The sequence below is a fragment of the Oryza glaberrima genome, chromosome 1, assembly GCF_000147395.1.
Source record: "Oryza glaberrima chromosome 1, OglaRS2, whole genome shotgun sequence".
Taxonomy (NCBI): Eukaryota; Viridiplantae; Streptophyta; class Magnoliopsida; order Poales; family Poaceae; genus Oryza; species Oryza glaberrima.
Genome location: NC_068326.1, coordinates 12,863,990 through 12,877,547, shown reverse-complemented (window position 1 = coordinate 12,877,547; position 13,558 = coordinate 12,863,990). Strand labels below are relative to the sequence as shown.

Here is a 13,558-nt window from a genome sequence, read left to right as displayed (position 1 = left end):
ACACCGGACTGCGGGAGTAGAGGGAGAGGTGAGAGAGCGAGAGAAGAGGTGAAGATAAAGATGAAATTTTGAAGTGTTGAGAAGGGAAAAGAGGAGGGAGGATAAACTTGTAAGCGGGCATTTAATAGGTCCGCAAGCAAAAATCGATTTTCATGTACGGCCCTTCAAGAGGTCCACTTGCAAAAATAGACTTATTTATGCGTGCGGATCGTTACGAGGCCCACCTGCGAAAATCGATTTTTGTGTACGGTCCTCTTAATTGTCAGCACATGAAAATGGGAGGAGGATTTTTGCAGACACGACCAGTTACGGTCATCTTCAATCTAAAGAGCTCGGAAAAACATTTTTTAGTAGTCTGATAACTGCAGAACTTATGCATTTCTCATTTCAATATATCTTTATGATGGTGGTTCTCTATCTTCTAAGCAGAATACAGAAGAGGGAAAATCGCTACCTGAAAGGACTGTAAATTTGGAAAAAGAGGATGGTGTTGAAAGAATTATAGTCCTTCACTCCTTTCACTCCTTTGTAATATGAAATAATCCGTAAATTGTTGCAAGAATTGTAGTCCAGTCGTCCAGATTGTAACCTGAACAGCCCTTTTTTGTTCAAATTGCAAGAATACTGAGTTCCCTTTGTAATCTATAGAATGCATTTTTCTATCTGAAATACATATGAGCGTTTTTGGGTGATCTGAAATATTCAATGTGATGGATGTGTTACAAAAACTGTGATTGTTTATCTAATTCCGTGAGTAAATAAAATATGGAATATTGTATAATCTGAGATCTTGGAGAAATCATCAGATAATAATTAATAAGACTTGATGCCACTCCGTTTTTCTCATGTTTTAAAATTTTTTTTGGCTCCTCTAGAATGGTGACACATTTTTATTCACAAATTTAACGTACCACATGGGCCGATCAAATTCCAGGGGAACGGCCGGCTTGTGGAGGTATCGCGGGATGCGAATCAGACTGGGGAGTTGAGGGTTCTAAAATATACTTTAGTCTTTCTTGTGGCTAAGGCTCAAACAGCAGGGCCCATGAGCATAACCAGTTTCGAGTGGCTAAGGCGCACGAAAACCTTGGAAATACTGAGGTCCTGTTCACTTTGATGTCATTTTCAACCTTATCAAATTTTAGTAAAGTTGTTAAAAAAAAAGTGGCTATATTTAGTTTGCTGCCAAATTTTGGTAACTATATAAGAAATCCTACCAAAATTTTGACAAGTTGCCAAAAATTTTGGCAACTATGACAAAATTTTGGCATTAAGGTTTTTTTGGCATCAAAGTAAACAGGCCCTGATTCGCGCGCGTAGCTGGCGGTGCCTCCTCCCACTCCCTTTTTTTATGTTTTTTTAGGCGATTTTTTTTCGCATTTTTTCTGATTATTTTTTTTAATCTTTAGCACACGTATTTTTTTAAATGTTTTGAGTTGAAAGTTTTTAAATCATCACTTGAAAATTTTCAAATCTTAACGTAAAATTTTCAAATTTAATTTGAAAGTTTTTAAATTTGAGTCGAAAGTTTTCAAATATCGTATCGAATATTTTTAAATCTGTGTTGAATGTTTTCAAATCTTGAGTTAAAAGTTTTAAAATCTGAATTGAAAGTTTTCAAATCTTGATTTGAAAGTTTTCAAATCTTGATTTGAATGTTTTCAAATTTGACTTAAAAATTTAAATTTTGAGTTGAAAGTTTTCAAATCCGGGTTTAAAATTATCAAATTTTGACTTCAGATATAGATTTTATTTTCATTTTGTTGGTTATAAAAATCTCGCGGAAAAAATAAAATTTTATCTACAACTGTCATTATCTCAAATTGTGGTTATCTATGACTAATACTAGTCTAACTATCTTAACCCAACGAAAACTCTCGCCGGCAGCGCATACGCACCAACTACTAGCGATCCCCGAAAACCTCCTCCCCTGCCCGACGGCATTCTGCTGCTTGCTGCCCTGGCGTTGGCCCTCTTCTCCCTTCGCCTCCCTCAGGTTCCCCGCTTGTGGATCTGTGTCATCTTCTTCCTATTTGATCGAAAGCCAAATTGTTTATATGTGGAATTTATTCGCTAGGCTTTTCTGATGCCATCTTTGGCTCTTGGATTTGAAGGCACCTCCGCAGACTGAAGATCGATTGCATCGCAGGACAGGACGTGCAATCGACTTTGCAGGTACTCTTTCTTCCTTCCTCACAATTGCCTCCTGGATCTTGGTATGTACTACCTCCGTGTTGACTTTAGTGAAAGTCAAGCTACTCTCACTTTAACTAACTCTATCGAAAAAAATAGTAATATTTATAACCGAAAATCCTAATCGGCGATCGATCGCCTGGGACGGGGGTAGCGATCAATTCCCCTCCCCCCTCCCTTCCTCCACTAGTTTCCTTTTTTGGCACCGCATTACTTTCCTATTTTAGTAAATTTATGCATCTAAAGTTTATACATCTCAAGTTTACACATTTAAAGTTTAAAGACCCAAAGTTTACACAATCTAAAGTTAGAGACCAAAAGTTTATATATCCGATTCAAATTTGAATTTGAATTCAATATTTTTTATATATAGTATTTCTATACATCTAAAGTTTATAGACCCAAAGTTTATAGACCCAAAGTTTATAAGTCAAAAGTTTACATACCCGATTCAAATTTGAATTTGAATTATATCTGATTCAAATTTAAATTTGAATTCAAATATTTTCTATATATAGTATTTTTATGCATCTAAAATTTATACACCTAAAGTTTGTAGACCTAAAGTTTATAAGTCAAAAGTTTACATACCCGATTCAAATTTAAATTTGAATTATATCCGATTCAAGTTTAAATTTAAATTCAAATATTTTCTATATATAGTATTTCTATACATCTAAAGTTTATACACCTAAAGTTTATAGACCCAAAGTTTATATGTCAAAAGTTTACATACCCGATTCAAATTTGAATTTGAATTCACATTTTTTATATATAGTATTTCTATATGTAAATTTTTCTAACTTTTTGTTTTTTTAAAAAAATTTGTGTGGTGTACTGTGGTAGGAAGAGAAGAAGGGGAGGAGAAAGGGGGGAGAGGAGGCAGAAATGTATCGAGTATAGGGGGAGGGGGCGGATATGATCGCTGGATCGATCGCGTGGCGATCGCCCGCCCATTAGGGCCCCCCTATTTATAACACCATCATAGCTTTATTAAATCTATAATTGAATAAATTTTCATAATATATTAGTCTTGTGTTAAAAATATTACTATTTTTTTTTACAAATTAGTCAAACTTAGAGTAGTTTGGCTTAGACAAAAGTTAAAATGTCTTATAACCTGAAACGGAGAGAGTACTGCTTAAATCGACAAGAAACGTCAAGGGGTCTTTAGACTAGCTTCACAAGGTGGTATAGTAGATGATCTGGGTTCAAAGCATCACTCCTTCTAATTATTTGATATTAGGTTCTTCCCTAATATTCATGTTTTTTTAATCGCCTCTCGACAAAGGGATCCCCTCGTTTCCCTGCAAATAATCCACCCGTTTTTTAATTATCTCCCCTGCTTTGAAGATATTTTGGTATGTCTCCGTCGATGATTGATTTCTCGCGGCGGTTTCTTAATCTGATCGTGGGCAACCACTGCATCCCTAGTGTCAAATCGCTATGCTGCTTCGACCTGATGCACCAGCGGTTATTCTATCCGGCAACACCTCCACCAGCACAGAATGCTGACGAATTCAAGCAAAAGTTTAATCAGCCGGCCACAATGATGGAGAGCATGGGGCTTCCCTTCTCCGGCATCAACTTCCGAGCTTCAGCTTTCTAAGACCAATCCCATCGAAGATCGACTGTTTCCCGCTTGCTAGGGCCGCGAGGTGATTTGCACAGATCAGTCTGGCCGCGCGTTCCTCGTCGATGCAGATACGTGCCAGGTAGGAAGTAGGAACCATGCCCGGTCTTCACAAGCCCAAGTCGATGCCCTTGGCTGTCTTCGTTTCCAATGCCAACGCTGACAATGACCATGACCATGATGGCTATGGCAGCAGCCTCTTTGTCATGGAGAGGATTCCCAAACCGGAGTTGGGCTCCAACAGCGATCAGTTTGAGGCCTTCATATACCGCAAAACTGCAATGTCCTCCTACATAAAGGCCTGACACAGCCATCAACTCCCACCTCCGTCTTTTGTCCGTGAACCCAAGCACTGGCACAGCTGCAGCAGTCCAGAGATCAGCTCCTACGCTGTGCTTGGCGGTGGCTCACACATTTGCTTATCTGTCAATGGCGTCGGCACCTACTGCCTGGAGACAGCAAGCCACACACGGAGCGAAGTCGGCAAGTGGACACTGCCATTCCATGGCAGGATTGATTATGTGCCCGAGTTCAACCTCTGGTTTGGCTTCTCTGCTGACGCCCGGCACTTGGCTGCGGCTGACCTCTCTGCCATGGACTCCTAGCCACAGCTTGTGGGCCCTTGGAAGGAACTCAACCTGCCAGAGGAATGGAGGGAATGCAAGGATCCTCAACTTGTCAACCTTGGCTCAGGCAGGTTCTGCATCGCAGGTTCTTCCGCAGCAACAGCGACTTTGGGGATGGACCAATTGCCGTGATTACAGGTGTGGAGGTAGTGCCACACGTCGGCGATGCCAATGCCAATGCAAATAAGGGCAGCAATGGAAAAGTGCAACTCCAAATGATCCCTCACAGATCAAAATGTTACACATCTAATGCCACTACCATCGATGCTGTGTTCTGACTAATATTAGTGCTGGCATCCTTCTTTTTATCCATTTTGTATTTTATCTGAATAAGGGATAACTTACAATATTTTTGTAAGAGATGGTCTCCCTATGATCACTATTTACTAGTTTAATAAGAACTAGCTAGGTAACCCGCGCAATTGCGCGGCTAGCACCCATACAAAATTATATATTTTTAATATGATTTTACTTAAAATTTATTAAATAGTTATCTCGTTGTATTAAGACTTTGAAAGACCAAATCTTATCGTCCTCGTGTTTCTAAAGTTATAGTTTTTAAAAATCACACTAGTTGCTACCCCTTACTTATGCTATATCCTTCTTTCTTCTTTATTTGCTTGCTTGAGCTACCAATGTTTCTATTCATTCTCCTTGTAACATTTAAAAATTGGATCTTATAGTTTTTAGAGTTTATTATCCTGTTGGGTTTTGTTTTTATAATTTTAGAAGTCCCATCAAACGTTCCCATTATACTCCTCTACGGCCGTCTACTGTCTCTTTTTTTTATTTTCATTGGTATTTTAAAAAAAAAAACATTTTTTTTACTTTCTAGAAAGTTTCACCAAAACGTTAGCGACTGTCACTGTACTCTTCTACGGCTCGCCCGCTTCTACGGCTCGCCCGCTGCCTCTTTCTTTATTGTTATTGAGATTTTAAAATCAAACATGATTATCATTGGGGTTTATCTTTTTTACTTTTGAGAAGCCCGATCCTTTAAAAATTGGATCTTGTAGTTTTTACTTTTTAGAGTTTATTGTCTCGTTGGGTTTAATTTTTTAAAATTTTTAGAAATTCCGTCAAACGCTGCCACTGTACTCCTGTACGACCCGTCCGCCGTCTAATCTTTATTGTCATGGGGGAGCGGAGAGTGCGCCGGCTCTGCACTTGGTGCAGATGCGTTAACTAGGAGCCCCATGTACGTGTTACACGCGTTGGATCGATCATTCCAGAGTATAAACCATAGGGAAACTTGTAGCACCCATATTTTATGTGCTTTTATTTAAAATCTTGTCATTTAAAATTTGGAGTTAAATTTGGATCTTGTTGTTTTTGTGCCAAATTACATCTTAATCCTCTCCTATCAATTTCCTTCAAATACCTGTGATACCCTAGGTCAAATTCAAATTCAAATCCATTGAAATCTCCTCAAAATTCAAACTCTACAAATCTCTTGAAAATTGTGAAAGCTCACTGTTCGAATTGGGCCTCCTTCTCTCTTTTCTCTCCCAGGCCCAACTCCCCTCCATCCCTCCTCTCTTCAGCTCCCCGAGCAGGCCGGCCCAACTCGGCCCACTACTGTTTATATCCTTCCTCAGGCCAGCCAGCTCACGCACGCCAGATGTTCGACGAAATGTCTCACCCAGCGTCGCACCGCTTTCGCCTCGTGCCCGAGCCGCATTGCACCAAGCCACCCTCCCGTGCACCGCGCGTCGTGCCGAGACCACCTCCGCACCAAGCCAATGCTTGCGCCGCGCCAAAACTGAAGCCGCGTCGCGCCAAGCCCGACCTTGCTCCGGTTTCTCTCCGGGAGACACGGAGCCACGTCGACCCGCGTCACCCCCATCCCATCGCCGTCCACTCCATCCATTGCGTCGCCGTCCCATCGCTCGTCGCGTCGACGCCCACCGATAACGGCCGCCACCTCACCCTTCGTCACCCCTAACCCTAGGCCGAGTCATCCTCTTATCCAATCGTCTTTGCTTATCCGTTCTCGTTTACTTTGACGCGGAGGAGCTTATCCGCTAAGCCGCGGCTGCATCTCTCCCTCTCTCTCGCGTTCCATCGCCACCGCCGTATGACGACGCACACGTCGTGTCGTTCCCTAGCCCTACTAGGGATGGCAATGGGTCGGGTCGGGCACGGGCAGAGCAAAACCATGCCCGGCCCGAGACCCACGTGCCCGTGCCCGACCCACGCTCGCAAAACCTATCGGGCAAAATCCCATGCCCGTGCCCATGCCCGTCGGGCACGGGCATGCCCGATGGTTATCTGGCTTACGCCGCTGCGTCGCCAACCACCGCCGCGTCGCCGGCCGCCGCCCATGTGCAGCAGCATCGTTGGCCGCCGACCGCCCGTGCCGCTGCGCCGCCGGCCATCGCCCGCGCCGCCCGTGAAGTAGAGGAAGCAAGGAGGCGAAGCGATGGTGGAGGAGGGGGCCGGCGGCGACGAGGAAGCGGAGGAGGCGAGGAGGCGGAGCTCGACGGCTGCCTCCATGTGACGACGTGGAGTCCTCCATGCCGCCGCCGTCGCCTTGAGCAGCCGCCGTCACCCTCAGAGTCGCCGCCGCCGCCGTCGCCCTCAGAGCCGCCGCCGTCGCCCTTAGAGCCACCGCCGTCGCCTTGAGTCGCCGCCGCCCAAAGTTGTCGCCCAGCTGCCAGCCGCCAGCCGCCGTCGCCTTGAAGTTGAAGGGGATCTGGGAATGGGGATATTAGGTTAGGGTTTGGTTGTTAGTTGGTTGTATATATGTAATGGGCCAAATGGGCTAATATGAAGGAGAATGAAAATAAAGAGATGGCCCAAGAATCAATACTAATACTTATATCGGGTCAGGCATGGATTATCCACGGGTAAAATTTGCTACCCAGTTCTTGCACACTAAACTTTCGGGTTTCGGGCGGGCGTGCCCATGGACAAAACTTTATACCCATGCCCGTGCCCATCGGGTAGGGTATCGGCGTATACCCAGACCCGTGGGTAAAATTGCCATCCCTAAGCCCTACCACTCGATTCCCGATCATAGCCGCCGTCGGCCGTGCGTCATTCATGTTGCATCGCTGCCAAACCCGCTCTCCATGCATTGTATCGCGTCGCGTCGCGCCATCACCATCGCCGTCCATCCTCGGTCTTGTGCGTCGCTTCACATCGCGTCGCCACCAGTGCGTGACGCCACTTCGTCGCGTCGCCGTCCTCTCCACCTCGGAATCCCACCCTAGCCACTAGCCAGCTACCCCCGGAGCTCCGTGTCTAGACTGCCAGATCGACACCGCGTCACCCGCCTATAAAAGGAGGCAAACCCGACCTCCAATTCCTTCACACCATCGCCATCAATCTCTTCTCTCTCTCCTCTTCCTCTCTCTCGTTTTGCTCTCTGTTGCCGTCAGCCAGAGCCGCTGTGCTCCACCTTCTAGCGCCGCCGTCGCCGGCGGAGCTCCGCCGAGAGCCGCCACCGCCTTCCTCGGCCGCCGGTTGCCTCGCCACGTCCCGTCGCCGCGGCGCGTCGTCATGCTGCACCAAGCTGGCCGAAGCAGAGCGAGGAGGAAGAAGAAGCCGAGCCGAGCCGAGTCTTCCAGCGCCGCCGTCGCCGGCGGAGACTCGCCGGGGTCCGCCGCCACCTTCCTCGGCTGCTGGTCGCCTCGCCGCATCCCGTCACCGCGGCGTGTCGTCATCCTGCACCCAGGCTGAGTCGAGCAGGCGAGAGGAGGAAGAAGACTCCCTCCTCAACCACTGACAGCCGGGCCCCAGCCCCTTTTTCCTTCCATGCATAGCTGACAAGAGGGCCCCCTCCCTTTGCTGTTAGTCTAGCGGAATATTCCTCCCTTGCCGTCCAATGAATAAAATCCCAGAAAATCTTTTATCCTTTGAAAATCCATAGAAAATCAACCGTAACTCCGATTGACCCCGTTCAAGTTCCTATTTTTTTTCTAAAATTGAGATCTACACAGTGGCACCATTGTTTCTCTGATTTGACCTAGTTTTATTGCCTTTTCTTAATTAGTTTCGCTTTTCGCGTTTAGATCCCGAGTGCGAGGAAGCTCCGGACGCCGCTTTCGAGGGAGAAGACCCCAACCCTGTGCAAGGCAAGCCTCTTTGATCACATTGCCCCTATATTTGCAATGATATGTTGTTTGAAAAATGCATTGCTTAGTATACACGAATAACATGTTTAAGCCTCGGATCGTTTATACGACCGACGGACCAACCAAGTAGTTGCACTTATATTACATAGGTTGATGTTCCATACATTTGATAGCTCCACAAATATTTACGCCGGTATCGTTACACGATTACCAAGGTAGTTCCGCTTAGCCATGCTTACGGTGTTGCCGTGTGGGAAACTTGGGTTATTCCACATACATGTTTAAAAATCCGGTATGTTGTACCGAGGAGTTGTGAAATAAAATGTGTTGTGAAAGTAGTGATGATGCGGAGTCATGCCTTTGTGGTTTGGCTACGTATTATCGTTAACGACCGATTCCTTTGGGAAATCCATCCAAACACGTTACAGTGCGACCACACGGGTATTTATGGGATGCCTCTGGCTAAGTAAATTGTTATCACATGGGAGTTGGTGTGCCAGTGGTGGAATGCTGAGGATGAGGAGACGAAGTGTTACACATTTTTGCCCATCATGGGTGTCCTTTTGCCTCTATTGTGGCGTGGTACCGGTAGGAGTAGGAGGCATCCTCGGTATTTCCTGAGTGGATGACGGCTGTCATTGCCTGATACTCGGCTATGGATCTTAGCCCAACTAGGTGGCATGCGATTTTCATGGGTTAGCCTTGGAAAGGCCTTATCACGAACTTTCGTTGCTGACGGGTAAACGATGTCAGATTCGTGTCGTGTGGGTAAAGCGTGCAACCTCTGCAGAGATTAATGAACTGTTCGAATAGCCGTGCCCACGATGAAGGGCGAGTGTAAGGTGTTTCTCATAGCGTAGATTTGTTTGAAAAATGTTTGTGAAGAAGTGATTATTAGGAAGGGTGACGTTGCCAGAGTCCGCCTGTGTGGCAGACGGCTAACCTGGGTGGTTAGGAACGGGTCTGTGTGACCTGGGGTGTCGTCCGACACCGAGGTGTGGTTAGGGCCATGATGATGGCGTTGTTGTGCTGAGATATCTGTGTGGACTATGTGTTGTTGTGAGAAGAAGCTAATAGAGGAAACAAATTAATTGTTGTTCGTTAATCGTGACAAGTTGTTACAAAGCAACTTGTGGAATGGGTCGAGGCGTGAGCCTCCTCCCGACAACTAAAACTTGACTCACTCACTAGGAGTTCTGTGAAATAAATTACTTTGCCAAAAAGGCAGCTTTCGCAAATAAAACCTTACCCTCCTTGTTTAAAGCCAAACATGTCATTCTTTCCCCTGGCTTGCTGAGTATGTTAAGTACTCACCGTTGCCCCTTATAATAATATATAGAGTATGAAGATGAAGACGTCGACCCGACCGCCTAGCCCCAAGCCTCGCCTGTGGAATAAGTTAGTTGCCTAGGTTCTTTGCCTAGTGCATAGTCGCTTAGTCGCTTAGTTCTCCGCGTTGTTCGCTTTTGCGCCATCGCTTTTATGGTTTTCTGTAATGTTGTGTTTCTCATCTATGGGCCTGTCCATGATGGCAACTTATGTAAGGACTACTACCCAGTGATGTAATAAAGCAGTTTACTTTGATTCCACATTTATTCTGTGTGTACCAGCTAGTGTATCCTGGGACTGGTAATATATCACAGGTAATGCATAACACCCCGGTGTGAGTTAGCTGTGTTAATGGCTAATGAATGTCGGGGCGTTACAAGGTGGTATCAGAGCATAGGTTTGTCCCTAGGACGAAACCATCGTTTAGTTGTGACCCTAAGGACTATTTTAAAAATATATATACTTGCAAATCTTGCTTGCATTTATGTTCTTTCCTCTTAGAAACATTCAAAATTTAGTTGCTATCTCCTTTAATCCAAAATTATAGATAAGGTGTAGTGGTTGTTGTGTGTCAAACCTTTTGTATCGATGCCAACTCATTAGGAGATGTGGCATTTAGTTTACGCTAAGGACGTTTTCCAAACTCTCTCGGGGGTTTGTTAAACTAGCGTGTTGGTGGGTTATGTAATGTTGGATTGCTTCTTGATGTGTGCCAGTCAAGTTTGGCTAAGCTTTGTGTTGGCCATGTCCCTGTCTTATGGAATCTTCTGAATTTATGAAATAAATTTCATCTATGTAATGCCCTCCTCCTTTCTCCGCCCTTTCAAATAAACCAGATGGCCGGACGCCCTCGTTGTAATGCTCGTGCCCCAGCTCGCCTCGGGTTTGAAGAACAAATTCAGAATGTCAACAACGTAGCCCAAGATGCTGAAGACCATGTAGAGGCTCATGACGAAGTGTCAGAGAATGGAGAAGCTGCTAGCCAAGGAAATCATGTTGCAGCAGAAGAAGAAGTGCATCCACCTTCACCCCCTCGCATGGACCCGCAGCATATTATGGCCATGCAAACTCAGATCCTGTAGAGCATAGCTCAGAACCTTGCTGCTTTGAACCCCCAGCATCACCCAGCTCCACATCACAATGGCCGCTCCAAGCTGACTGACTTTTTGAGAACTCGTCCACCGGAATTCTCCCAGACTACTGAGCCTGTTGAAGCAGACGATTGGTTGAAGGACGTAGAGCGGAAGCTAGACCTTGTGCAGTGCTCTCCTAGAGAGAAGGGTTTGTATGCTGCACATCAGCTCAGAGGACCCTATCGCGTCCCAAATCGACCCTAAAATACATCCTCTAAATTATGCCTAGAATAATTGAAATGCTTGTGAAAGCCTTCAAAAATTAAAATGTGCAAAGTTAAAAGTCAAATAGGGCTTGGAGGATTTTTGTATATTTACTAAAAGCCTAAAATGTGTAAATAAATTTTAGTGGAATTTTCAGAGCACAAATAATAATTATTAAGAAATAAACAAAGTTAAAAAGGTTTTATAAAAAGAAAACCCTAAAAATCACCCTCTCCTCTCTAATGGGCCGAATTCGGCCCATCTCCCTCCCCCTCTCTCCTCTCCCCCGCGGCCCACTCGGCCCTCCCCGCGCGCGCGCCGCTGACGGGCGGGCCCGCCCGCCACCCTCGCTGACGGGTGGGGCCCACCCGTCATCCCCTTCCTCCCGCCGCTCCCGCCGCCCCGCCCGCGCCAAGCGCCGCCGCCGCCGCCGATTCCGCCGTATCCCGCCGTCCCCGCGTGCATTAAAGTGGGGGGCATTATTCCCCGGGATCCCCTCCCCCTTTTCCCCCATTTTTCCCTCCCTCTCTCCCTCGGATTCGTTTGGAAACCTCTCCCCTAACCTCGCCAGCGCCATTAATGGCGGCCGGGTCTCCCGCGCCCATTCCCCCCTCCTCCGGCCGTCCTCTCTCACTCCCAACCCTATATAAACCCTCCCCGAGCTCCCCACCACCGTTTCCGCCACTCACCGCCCTCTCTCCTCGCCGGAATCGAGCTCGCGCCGTCGCTCTCTCTCTCCGCCGTCGCCGCCGAGCTCCGGTCCGCCGCCGTCGTCGCCCCGGACCACCTCCCACCTCGGCGCCGCCTCCTTCGGCTTCGCCGCATCCTCGCCGACCTCGTCCACCCCTCCGTTTCGCTCGCCGACCGCCGGAGCGCGTCGACCCCGTCCACCCGAGCCGCGCCGCCGCCTTCCTCCGCTCCGGTCGCCGTTTCCGTCGTCGCCGTCGACCCGGGGTGAGCCATGGACCGCCGCTTCGTTTCCCCCTTTCCCTCCCCTCTCTCGGCCGCCGCTCCGCCGTGCCTATGGCCGCCGCCGGCGACCATAGGGGCGTGGGTGCGCCGCCTCCCGCCGGCCGCGCCGACGTGGCCGCCTCCAGGCGCGCCTAGCGGCTGCCGCGTGGGGCCCACGGCGCCGGCCGGTGTGAGCCGGGTGCACCCGGTCCACCGTGGACCGTGAGGCTGCCGCGTGGGTCCCACTCCCGTGGACCCGGTCCGCGCGCCCTCTCTCCCGGCTGACGCAATAAATATATTTTTACATTAAAATTTAAATGAAGAAATTCGTAAATATTCATTTAAAGACCATATAAACTTCAAATGGCCATAACTTGGCCATTTGAACTCGGAATTGGACCGTTCAAGTCTCTAATTTTTCCTTAAGAAGTCAAGAACCCATTTTTGTACTTTGTTTCTGCTTGTTATATGGAGTTTATTAGAGTAAAAGCCCTTTTCTTTTCCGTTGGTCGTGTAGACGCTGCAGCTTCGGAAGATCCACTCTTCGTGGAGGTTGAAGCCGACGTTTGGGAAAGCGAGCAAGGCAAGTCACATCATTCTTTGAACATATTGGATCCCACTTTATGAAATTACTTTGATTTAAATTATTGCATTATCGCTTTATTTAAATTCCCGCATTATCACTGTTTTATTTAGCCATGCCTATTTACCTTTGTTATGACCTTATTATTGTTGTTATTGTTATTATTACCTTGTTCACCCTAGAATAAACAAAACCCCAACTAGTGGGCACTCTATTCATGGTTCCACTAGTAAGAATTTAGGTAGATGCTTCGCTGATTAATTAGGCAACATTAGGTGGTTTTATAACTCTAGACTTTGGGAATATTCATATCACCTGGACATATTGGAATAGTTGGATTATTGTGGAACTGGATGCACACCTCCCCCTCTATTCAAAACCCCCAAAATGGTTTTAGGCTGGGCTCGGGGTGCATGGTTTGATAGTAACACCTCGGCCACATAAGGACCGGTCTTCGGGCCTCTGTTGCAAAGCACTACCGTACTTCCACATGTCTAGTGGGTAAGGCTTAGTTTGTGGCTCAGTCTGGTTATAAACAAAAGTACACGGATGGAGATGGACGAAGTCGGGGGTCGATGGACATCTCTAGGGCAAATGAAGGCTACACGAGCTGCGGCCCGGTAGTCGAGATGTCATGGCACAGGGCCGGTGTCCTGCTGCTAGGGGCTCAGTCCTGCCTACCTGTCCCGGGGGTTCCGGCCGTAGGTGGGTTGGGTCGGTACTCTTGTCTATGGCTAGGATGGGTTGGAAACTATGTCATGTCTTCCGTCCATATGCCGTGGTGGTATGTGGCACGTGGTTGCACGTGAGGAAGACGTGTCTTGTGG

General features: G+C 47.0%; 1 pseudogene; it reads left to right on the top strand.

Annotated features, from left to right (window-relative positions):
• The first annotated feature begins 3,556 nt into the window (after positions 1–3,556).
• Positions 3,557–4,431, top strand: LOC127767231 (uncharacterized; annotated as a pseudogene).
• The last annotated feature ends 9,127 nt before the right edge of the window (positions 4,432–13,558 follow it).